Raw genomic sequence first — 12,321 nt, 5'->3', positions numbered from 1 at the left:
CCTATCAAATAAAGCATATGGGAAATTGGCCAATAGTTTACTATGTTATTATCTGGATATTTATTATTTTGTTATCCATTTGTGTTTCGAGTTTAAATCTTTTTGCCTACCAGTGATCTCCTAATGCCTAGTTGTTCACACACACACACACACACACACACATATATATATATATATCATTGTATGTGTCAAAAATAATCCTTTTAGAAGACTTCACTGTAAACTCTAATTCCTTTTCTTGCATCTTTCTATAAATTCTCCCTTGAAATTTTCTTTGCCGTGTGAATTCAAATAGATATCATGATCCAGGTGCCTCCTAGGTACGGAACATTATCTTTACTAAATCAGAATTTACCTTTTTGTGTGTTTGCTGCTAGGGTCAAGGAAGCAGTGGAAACTTCATAGTTTTGTATTCCAAAACTACTCAGTGTACTGCCAAAACAGGTTCATTGAATAACACTCTCACAAGGTAGAGTCCCCTGGAATTGCAGCTGAGGCAGTATAGGCTTACACTTCTACCTTGTTCTGCAATTTATGCTATAATTTGTTCCACTGTGCATGGTTAATTTATATCCTGTTTACAGCAATAAGTTGCAATGCCTTCGGGCTCAATATTGATGATAGTGAGGGTAAAATCTGTCCCAGACCCACTTCCGCTGAACCTGGATGGGGCTGCATCATACAGTCTTGATGAAGCATAGATCAGCAGTTTAGGAGATTTCTCTGGTGTTTGCTGATACCAGTTTAATTCATTATCAGAGTTCTGACTGGCTTGATACTTGATAGTTACTGTGTCTCCTAGTGATACAGTCTAGAAGGAGACTGGATCATCTGGATGTCACATCTGGAACCTAGCATTGAGAAAGAAAAACCACACAACAAAAATATTTAATGTTGCCTTTAAAAGTCAATTCACAGAGCTCCCCCCCCCCCAAAAAAAAAACAGGCAGCACTGACCACACTGAGGTAAGCACTGCGATAGTCCTTTACTCCATACCTGGGATCCAGAGAAGCAGCATCCCCAGGAGATGAGCAGGAGTCCTCATGTCTGTCCTGTGTCCTGATTGGGAGTGACTTCTGCACAGGGTGTGACCAGTCTGTTAAGAAGTCCTCAGGACAGTGGTGTGTTCTCTGGTTACATACAAACCAGTGGGGTCTAGATGATATGGGCACAGATGCACAGCAGTCTCACCACAGAAACTGACCATGCACCAACATCAGGATCCAATTTTCTGGGCCATATCAAGATATTTTGGTGTGTTCTACAGAAAGTTTATTCCTCTCTAGGACTCAATGGACAGACAGAATTTTTATATGGATTATGACAGGGATTTCTTGCTAGCTCTCCTATTTTTCCATCTTTCACAAAGCATTTTCAGAAACTGAAAGATGTTTTAGAGGTCACTTTTATTTGGACATATGAATATTCTTTTATGTGGGGGTCAAGACAGGGTTTCTCTGTAAAATAACACTGGCAATACTGGAATTCACCCTGTAAACTAGGATGACTTCAAGTACATTTGAATATTTTTGAGGCCAGAGATAGTTCTTCAAGAAAACTAAATCCAAACCATTTTTTTGTATTGTTCTGATACAGTTCCTCCACTTGTTTACACTCTATTCCTCTTGGGCTCCCTAGTTGACCTTTCTGCTCTGGAACCCTTAATGGTAAAAACATGTTTTCATGGCAACCCCGCTGGAAAGACTGGTAAAGTCACCCCTACCAGACATCTGGTAAAGAGCAGATTCAGCTCTTTATCTAAGATTTCCTGAAATCTGTGTCCTTTGTGTTAATTAGTTGTTCTTTTATTTTCGTTCAGTGTTTACAACACTTTTCCATGGTAATTCTTATATCTAACAGTATATACTCTCATCTTTTGTATACCTTTCTTATTTCTCCAGCATTATGTGTAAAATAGATCCTAGAAGCCAGAGAGTAAGCATTTATAATCATGAAGAATGAATTTATAACTTCTTCCATCCATTCACAGATTTAAGCCTACTCATACTCGAGTGTCCCAGTGTAATGATTTGTTTCTGTCATGTTGACACAAGCAAATATGTCTGAAAAGAAGGAATTTTGGTTATTGAATCAATTCCATTGAAATTTACTGAGATCAAGTTTGTTCTTTATGATAGATGTGGGAGGACTCAGTCCACAGTGAGCAGTGTCATGGCTGGATGAGTGATCTTAGGGCATCTTCCACTGTCTCAGCTTCAGTTTTGCATTTGGATTTTTACTTTGAATTCTTGCACAGATTTAAATCAATGACAGACTGTAAAGTATAAGCTGAATGAAACATATACTCTCCAAATTAATGTGTGAGTTTTGTGATCCTCATGACATGGCAAAGACATGACTCCAGAAACTAGAGGAAGGCCTGAGAATACTGACAGGAAAGGTGGTGGTGATTAGGGGATGCTGAGTGGTCCTGGTATAAGATGATCTAGCTTCATTCTTCCCAATGCAGAAGTTCTCCCAGAGCTCACTCTCCTTTTTCTGCCATGCCTGTCCCTCTGATTCACTTACCCCAGTTTTTCTGTAGCATTTACAGGAATAGGTCTCAGTAAATTTGGGAGAGACCTGCCTGCAAAATGGCCATTGGATTGTGTTCCCATAATCCACTTTGCTGCTCAATCCCATTCACCTCATCATCTTCCCTATAGTTAGTCCTCCTTCACATTAATCCAACAGATTCCATAGACACACACACAATTCACAAATGTTGGAAAAGCATGAGTGACTGGCCTCCCAGATGAACTAACACAACCTCCAGGCCTTAAGTCTCAGGGCACATCTTGTGCCACTTTCCATCACATCTCAGAACCAGAATGGCAGGCTGGTCATGCAACTAACTCTGGTAGAGCTCCACTGCTCTTTTGATGTCTAAAATTTTTAATTAATAGAAATTATATATATATATATATATATATATATAGAGAGAGAGAGAGAGAGAGAGAGATAATCACCAATATTTCATTCTCCAAGTACTCTAAAAACCTGTCTTATTCTTTTTTTTTTTTTTTTTTTTTTGATTTTTCGAGACAGGGTTTCTCCGTAGCTTTTGGTTCCTGTCCTGGAACTAGCTCTTGTAGACCAGGCTGGCCTCGAACTCACAGAGATCCGCCTGCCTCTGCCTCCCGAGTGCTGGGATTAAAGGCGTGCGCCACCACCGCCCAGCATTATTCTTGATTTCAAAGAATGTTCACATTCAATATCATTGCTATTTATTAGACTCTTTCTAAAATGTCAGCTCTCTCTATGAAGATCTGTGAAATCATGGGGTTGGGATAAAAAGCTGTAAAATCCTAAACAATAAATGTTTAATAAAACTTAAAACAAATTATATACAGAGGTAATGTTTGCTACATTTATGCAATTTGAACTTAACTCTTTTTGAGAGAAATAAAATAAAGAAAAATAAATAGGTAAAAAGTATTAAAATATATAAATATAAGATTTATTCTAGGAAAATTAATATAAGACTTTTAAACTTTTAAGTTGTGTCTTTATTAATTGTTGAAAATATATGCCTTCAACATGTTTTGTTCATATTCAGCCCTCACTTACAGCTCTACATCTACCTTCCCATATTCCATACCCTTTCATTTTTCCCCATAACCCATTGTGTTCATTTTGTTCTTTCCATGTTCTCCTGACTCTAGGACCATCCACAGATGCATAATCACCCTGTGAGGAGACATGCCCTTAATGGTATTTGAGTCTTCCTCCTTCAGTTGCCACCTGCTGTCAATAACTTCTCAGATAGAGGGAGGGGTTTCATGAGAGCACCTCCCTCCATGCTGTAGTGTTGACTGGCTTAATCTAGTCCTGGCATTTTACAGTCAACCTCAGCTATCATGAATTCAATTATGTCCAGAGGATATTGTTTTGTCCTTAACATCTGACACTTGTAATTTTTCTGACCCCTTCCATGAAGTTCCCTAAATCTTAGGAGGATAAGTGTGATACACATTTTCCCATTTCATTAACATTTATTCTCTGTACTTTGGTCAGTTTTGAGTTTATGCATTAACCATTTTCCACCATATCAAAAAAAATTTCTCATGAGATCTAAGAGTTGAATTGATAAGATATAATTGGTAGAGACAGATGAATTTAGAGGGCAGTATGAAACTTTGTCCATTTAACGAAATTAAAGTAGTAGGTCTACTCACTAGTGCTTATAAACTTCACAAAAATGGACTCTTGGCCAGACTTAGACTATCAGGCATAAATTTTCTACTGTGTAGTGGGTCCTAAAACTAATTAGGGATCAGTTGGATACATTCATAACAGTAATGCTGCAACAGTATACATGTTCATATCTTGTCATGCGGGTTTTTGTTGTAGCAATGGTCTTTTCTTAAGCCATTTTCACCTGGATCACTAGTACCACTGGTCTGAAATTATCTCATTTGAAAACATAATATTATTATTTTTATACCAGACTTAATGAATGGTAGATAAACACTCTACTATTGAATCAGTGTAGCACTTACCTCCTTATCGCAAATTACACTTAATCTCTTCAGGCTCTGACTTACTTGATATTTTTAATGTTACTCTTATTTTACTACCTAGTTAACTCTCCATATTACATATCAATCACTATGTCATTTGGTTTTCCTTTAGAGTTTGTGACAGAACTAAATTAATGTATACTTGTTGTGGTTTATATCTCACCATTATATTGTTAGCCAAATGGAAAAAGAGGCTCTACTTTTTTAATAGTAAGTGCCCAGACCCTTACATGATTCTTCACTAATATTTTATAACTAACACGTACTTTTAAATTAATGGATAGCTAAACGTGGCACAAACTCATAATAAATCCTCCTGCTACTTCTTAATTTATTTTTCAAGGGTAAATTTGTTCATGAAATTGTTGGTGTGCTTTATCTTTCACTGTATTTATGTGCTAAAATGAACTCTCAGGTTACTTTTTATGTCTTGATGATTTTAATGTATAGTAATGATTATAACTTATATTCTTGGTTTCTTTTAGGGGGAAACAGGTAGCATAATCATGTCATCACTGAAAGAATAAAAGGGTCATCAAAGATACCCAGGTCCTCCTGAAATACAAGTAAGCATATAGGGATTTTCCTCCTCACTGCATGATTAAATTAGAGGATCATGCAAGTCCTCAACCTTTAAGTTTAAGTTAAACAAATTTGAAGTTTTCCTTCTTCATTTTATTTTTAAGAAGAAAACAAATTATATTTTTTCATTTTACATACCAATCCCAGTTTCCCCGTCCCTCCTCTCCTTACATTCCCTCTACATACCTCCCCACACCACCCTCATCTACTCCTCAGAGAATATAAGGCACATTATTTTGGGGAAGGTGCAAGGTCCTCCATACTATATCTAGGCTGAGCAAGGTATCCAAACAAAGAAAAGAGGCTAACCAAAAGCCAGTAAAAATCAGTAGGGATAAAGCCTGGTGCCACTGTCAGTGACCCCACAATCTGCCCCAGCTATATATCTATTGACTGAGGTTTTCTGTCCCACTAGGTCACACAACCATTTAGTCCCATAGAAATCACAAATAGTTCTACATTAGTTATAAACTGATTGGCTCATTAGCTCAAGATTCTTATGAACTCTCATAACTTATATTAACCCATTTTTCTTATCTGTGTTAGCCATATGGCTCAGTATCTTTTTCAGTGAGGCAGTCACATCTTGCTTCTTCTGTGGCAGGGCCAGGACTGCAGACCAAGCTTTCTTATTCCCAGAATTCCCCTGTTCTCATTGACCTGCCTATACTTCCTGTCTGGTTGTCCTGTCTATACTTCCTGTCTGACTACTGGCCAATAAGAATTTATTTAAAATATAATTGACAGAATAGAGACCATTGTCCCACAGCATACATCTGTAACCCACTTTCGGAGGGTCTAGTTTTGACCTATGCTGGTTTCTTCCCTATCAGGCTGAGTTGGTGAGCTCCCTTTACCACTTACAAGCCTTAACTCTGAACTGAGAATGACCAAAATAACCTTTTAAACTACCAATGCTCCATTGAATGATCTTCAATAAAAATGTTTGCATATGACTTATAATATAAAACAGACATTAACCACAAGGTAAACTTTGCCACTGAGCACTTGAAGTATAGCAAATATGACTGGAGTTTTAGTTAATAATTTAATTAAATTTAAATTTATATTGTGATGAGCAGATAGTATCAATCTTATTGGAAAACATTGTCTCAGCATTCATTAATAATAGCAGTCTCACCAAGGCAGCCAGGCTGCTAATTGTCTCAGAGGTCTACATAATAGTTATTGCTAAATAATCAGCAGAGACAGCCTCAGGAACCATCACATCCATACTCAATGTCATTAATCTGTAAGGGATGCTGGTTCATCTCATGGCCAGTTGATAAACTTTCAAGGGATGTTTGTCTTCTTCCCTGATGGAAGCACTACAAGTGGGCTCTTCAATCAGTTACATTTTTCCTTACATCACCCTTTCAGGTGCCGTGGATTTTTGCAACCAGAAAGGTATCTCATCTCTTAGCAAGGTGAGGTTGTTTTCTTCTAGCAATAAATGTATCCAAGTCAGAATCTCATTTAAGAATATTGTACTGTGTTCATACAACCTGCATAGGAGCACTTTGCTTAATTCACATCACAAAAAAAATTTTAAAGTTTCATCCTTCCATTTTCATCTGTGTTATAATATTTTATAGCTATTTTACTGATTTCTCCTTCAGGAGCATTTAATAATGCGTGTGTGTGTGTGTGTGTGTGTGTGTGAGTGTGTGTGTGTGTGTTTCTCTTATATTTGTAAGTTTTTCAGGCTTCTTTCTACATTCAGTTGTGATGATACCCCATTCCTATTATTAATAAAAAAAATTGAAAATTACTTTCTGTACTACATGAATCCATGAGTTTGATTTCCAGAGCACTTAAAAAATATCCCAAGTACAGTTGCAAGTGATCATTATTCCAGTCTAGGGAGTAGAAGAAACATCCAGAGAAAGACAGGGTCTCATTAGCTTTCCAAATATATCTTATTCAGTAAGATGCATGTAAGAAAAATTGCCTGTCTCAAAAACAATACAAAGAAAAATAAGGTAAAATACATCAATGTACCTATTCAAAAATCTTGAATTGGATCTCCACATTTTTAGATGAACTCATTTGTGAGCAAACACACATTCACCAGATGCACCCTAACATGTTCACATGGAAAGAAGATGACTTGAATGTGAAGACTTTTAAAATTTGTTTGAGATTAATTTTGAGAGTGACACATATTGTATCCTATAGATTATTCTTCAAGCTATTGAAAACAACATATATTCTGTTTTTGTAGGTGGAGTCTTTGATATAAGTTTGGTAAGTCTATATGGTCTATAGCATAAAAAACAAATGATGTCACTCTTTCCCTTACTGATTTGTTCACTGCAATTCTAAGTAAAATACTGAATTTTTCTTCTATTATTGGATGGCTCTACTTGTCTGTGTATAATTATCCAAATGCTTAATTCCCACTCTTTAGAGTTCTGATATTTGATTCATTGATCTTCAGAACTTTTTGATTTTCCTAGTGATTATCTCTATGTTTGGAGAAGTTAAATCATCCTGGATTAAGTCTCTTATCACTTATTTACTCAACAATTTTCAGTCTGTTGCTTTTCTTCACATGTAATTCAGATTATTATTTTTGCTACTGTCTGGGATACTGAATAAATTTATTCTTAACTTTTATATAGGTCTTGCCTGCATATTTTATGAAAAGGAAATGATTTAATTCTATTTTCATTTTTTAGGTCTGTTTTCTGCAATCATTTGTGATTCCTATAAATTATGATATCATTTACACAACTTTAACATTTTTGAGGTATTGATCATTTAATAGATTACATAATGGCTATTGATCTATTCACAGTTCTCAGTGTTCAAACATGTCAATGATTCTTTCTTCTATATTCTTAGGGTCAGCTATAGATAATAACTGTCTTCAGTCATCATATTGTGCAGTATTTATGAAGTGCCTATTCTCCAATCAAGCTGTAAACAAGAAACTATTGATACAACTTCACCCAGTTTTTCCTCCTCAAGACTGTTTTGATGACAACCATATTTAATTATAATTTCCAGGAGACTGTCTGTCTTTGTGTCTAAGTGAGTTCCTATGGCAGTTGTCTTCCTTGACCTTATTATTTACTTCTACTTTTTGGTTATAAGAAAAGTGGAAACTAAACATAAGAGGGAAGGTGTACACTAAGAGAATGCAGATGTGGCAGTATTTCAATACAATAGTAAAAATTATTCTTTTTTATTTTTTAATTATTAACTGGTTAGTTTATTAGCTCAGCCTTATCATCAACTAGCTCTTACAGCTTAAATTAACACATAATTCTTGTCCATGTTTAGCCTATGTGATTTGGTACCTTTTCTCAGTAAGTCATTCTCATCTTGCTTCCTCTACATCTGGCTGGTGACTGACTCGACATTTTTTCTTCCCAGAATTCTCCTAGTGTGGTTGCTATGCCTATGCTTTCTTCCTAGCTACTGACCAATAAGCGTTTTATTAAGACAGTATTAGTGACAAATCTTCACAGTGTACAAGAGCATTATTCTATAGAATTTCCTTTTTTTTTTCTTTTCAAAACTGATGCAGGAGAATTGTCTATATTCTGTCAATCATGTTTTAAATAAACACTGATTGGCCAAGAAGAAAGTATAGGTGGGAAAACTAGACAGGAAGTAGAAATGATGCAATGAGAAGAGGAGAAATCTGGGAAGGAGGAAGTTGATTTCTTCCAGTCCTGTGCAGACCACTGAGGAAACAGGATGTGATCTGCCAGCTGAAAATGGTACTGATCCATATGGCAAAAATAGATAAGAACAATGGGTTAATATAAGCTACAAGAGCTAATATGTAGCCTGAGTTAATGGGCCAATTGGTTTTATAACTTATGGAGATCTCTGTGTAATTTTATTTGGGGCTTGCTGGCTGTGGGGTACTGGGCCAGACAGAAACCCCAACAAGCAGGCCCCATTCATGTTACACAAAACAAGATCCTAAAACTAATCTCCTTTGTTTAACTTTTTTCCTGATCACTATCCATAACACATCTCCAAACACACTAAACAATGACAATTATCTGTAATCCGTTTTCTGGAAATTTGGGCATGCTTTTCTGGGCTACTTACTGCTCATTGGGGGCACTGGTAATCTTATATGGACATAAAGAAAATTTAGGATTATGGTCAAGACCTGACTAGAGTACTCTATGAGGCTGGATCATTAGCCTTGAAGTTCTTTTGTCATTTTGCATAGATATATCCATTCCCTATCCTAACCTTCTTCCCATCCCACCTTTTTCTCCTCAAACCCCCATCCACTTCTCAGAAAGTGTAAGGCTTCCCATGGAGAATCAAGAAAGTCTGACACTGCACTTCAAGGCAAGACCAAGGCCCTTCCCCTTTTACCTAGGCGGAACAAGATATGCCTCCAAAGAGAATGTGCTACTATATGCCAGTTCAGGCACTAGGGATAAGTCCTGGTCTCAATGCCAGTGACAATACAAACTGTCCAAGCCTCACAAATGTCCCCCTCATTCAATGAGTCTAGTTTGGTCCCTGCTATAAGGTTCATAGTCAGTGAGCTCTCACTAGCTCAGGTCATCTGTTTCTGTGGATATCACCATTATGGTTTTGATCCTTTGCTCATATTATAGCTTTTCCCTTTCTCAGAGTGATCTCTGGTAACTCAATCCAGTGCTTTCCTGTAGATCTCAGTATCTACTTCTATCAGTTGCTGGTTGAAGATCCTATGATGACAATTAAAGTAGTCATCAATATGACTACAGGGGAGGGCCATTTCTGGGTTTTTTGTGTGTTATTTAATGATGATGGACAATTTTAGAACTGTGATGCAATTACATATGAATTTAACTCCCTTTTTAGTTTATTGGTTGCTATTCTTTAGTATAATACAGAATGTAAACATGCAAGCTAGTTTTTCCTTTGATGAAAAAATTAAAAATCTACCCTGCTCCCCTTGGTTTGCATCTCTTTTGATATCTTGCAATGACTAGTGGTAGCCCTGTCCTTCCCTGTACAAATGATTGTTAGTGGGATGAATTGAATATTCCTAGAAAGTCGCTTGATTCTCATGCATGGAAAAGAAGAGACTGTTATCCAGAAGCCTTACATTCCTCTGAAATGTATACCAATAATTCAGAGTATATTTGTAAGAAAAATACAAGCTACTATACTTCATTCTAGCTTGGAGTTTGCTATTAATAGATATGTCATAACATATCTACTCTCTCACTAGTCCTAGGAATGTTTTATTCACATTCCACTAGGACCAGTAGTCAGACTTCTTCAAACCACATCCCGAGGAACTGCACTGCTGAGCCGTGGACTTCCATAAGGTTTGAAGCATGCATGGATAATGATTCTATGCTGCTGCACCTGTGAATATGCCCAAGCACTCCGTGTATAAACTCCATTTTCCTAGCATCATTTCATACATGTTTAGGTGACGAATCCTTCAAGGGCTTGTTTGCTACTGCTGAGATGGCCCAGGGGCCTCGGAAATATATTGGTGGCTGTCTAGGGACTGGGACTCTAGCACACAGTGGCTGATATTTCAGTAGCTGAAGTCACCATGTTTCTGCAGCATCTGGGATGCTTAGCTTCTTTTTCCTGATCCTCAGTTACTTATAGCCTATCTTTTGCATCCATTTCCACCAAAATAGAAGGTTGCCTGTAATGGCAAGGAGCTCCATCCCTTTACCTAAATATGGTCTTGCTAGCAGAACTGACTCCAATCTTTTATGTTCCTAGTAATCCCTGTGGTCTGACATTCTTGAATCTCATGATGTTCTGCTGTGAGATCATAGAGCATTAATGATAGTATTACTTTCAAGATCCTATGGTTTTGGGAACAGTTTCAGCTTAATGCTTTTCAATTGTCATTTATTAAAGTATACAATGCTTAAGTAGTGGGTATAAACATTAGTCTTGCCATGTAGTATTAAGACCATATTATCAGAAGAAAAATTCACATTTTATAATCATGGAAACAAGTATTTGTGACCCAAAGTGTCATGATTTACAACCAAATAGTCCTCTATTAAATACATTCTCTATTCAAATACAAAGAGATTTCATATTTATAAATATCATTAAAGATATAAAAGTACTTTCCTACATGTTTATACTTGACCTTATTTTTCTAATTAAGTTTTGATCTTTTTTTATTAAGATTTGAAATGGTTAATTCCCATATTTGGTCACTTATTTCTAATGTAAACTGGCATCTTGAATGATAAGAGATCACAAATACACTGCACCAAGAAGTAACATGCAGATTGAGCTATCACAATAGCAGTAAGGGCAAAAAGCATTATTGCAGAATCCCCAGCATGTGTCCTTTCATGTCTTATATACATACTTCCACCCAGAGCAACTTATGTCTGCTTATCTTTAGTCGCTTAAACAAACTTCTCTGTTTACATATTATTAGTACAGTGGAAGATTTAAATGACTCTCTCTAGGTCTCCCAGAAAGGTAGGGTTAAAACCTGAACACTTTCTTGTCCCATTTAATATCAGTTGTGTCAATGTTTATTACAACTGATCCTGCTTTCTTCTACTGATATGTGGCAAGAGATGCAGTGACCTCCAGAATGGCATATTTTATGCAATAAATAAACCCAGGGCAGAAATAGATTAAATGAAAAGAAACAAACCGTGCAAAGCATTAATAAAACAAAGAGTTAGTTAGGCCTTTGAGGAAATCAATAAGATTGACAAACCCTTAGCTAAATTAACAAAAAAGTGGAGAGGGGATCCAGTTTAACAAAATTGGAGACAAAAGAGGGGCATAATAACAAATACAAAGAAGGAAAATCATAAGGACATGCTTTGAAAGCCAAAAAGGGAAATTCAGGAGAAAAAGATAATTTAACTGATATGTACTGCTTACCAAAGTTAAATCAAAATCAGTTCAACCAGATGTATAGCCCCAAGGGAATTAGAAGCTGTAATTAATCAAAGAAAAAAACTCAGAGCTGGAAGATTATAACACATATTTTTAATGAAGAGCTAATACAAATACTCTTCAAATTATTTCATGAGATAGAAACAGAAGAAACATTGTCCAATTCTTTTTTATGAAGATATAGTTACTGGGAGAGCTAAATCACATAAAGACCCACAAAGAAAGGCAAGTACAGACTAATTTCTCTTATGAATTTAAATACAGAATTCTTCATAAAATATTTGCAAACTGAATCCAAGAGCACACCAAAAGATTATTGATTATGATCAAGTAGGCTTCAAC

General features: G+C 36.3%; 1 pseudogene; it reads right to left on the bottom strand.

Annotated features, from left to right (window-relative positions):
• Positions 1–562: 562 nt before the first annotated feature.
• Positions 563–1,046, bottom strand: LOC121432838 (annotated as a pseudogene).
• Between the last annotated feature and the right edge of the window lie 11,275 nt (positions 1,047–12,321).

This window comes from Microtus oregoni, unplaced genomic scaffold (genome assembly GCF_018167655.1).
Source record: "Microtus oregoni isolate MIOR12 unplaced genomic scaffold, Mior012 000002F_ref0000024, whole genome shotgun sequence".
NCBI classification, from domain to species: domain Eukaryota; kingdom Metazoa; phylum Chordata; class Mammalia; order Rodentia; family Cricetidae; genus Microtus; species Microtus oregoni.
Note: the sequence above shows the minus strand (reverse complement) of the source record. Positions and strands in the feature narration are given on the sequence as shown.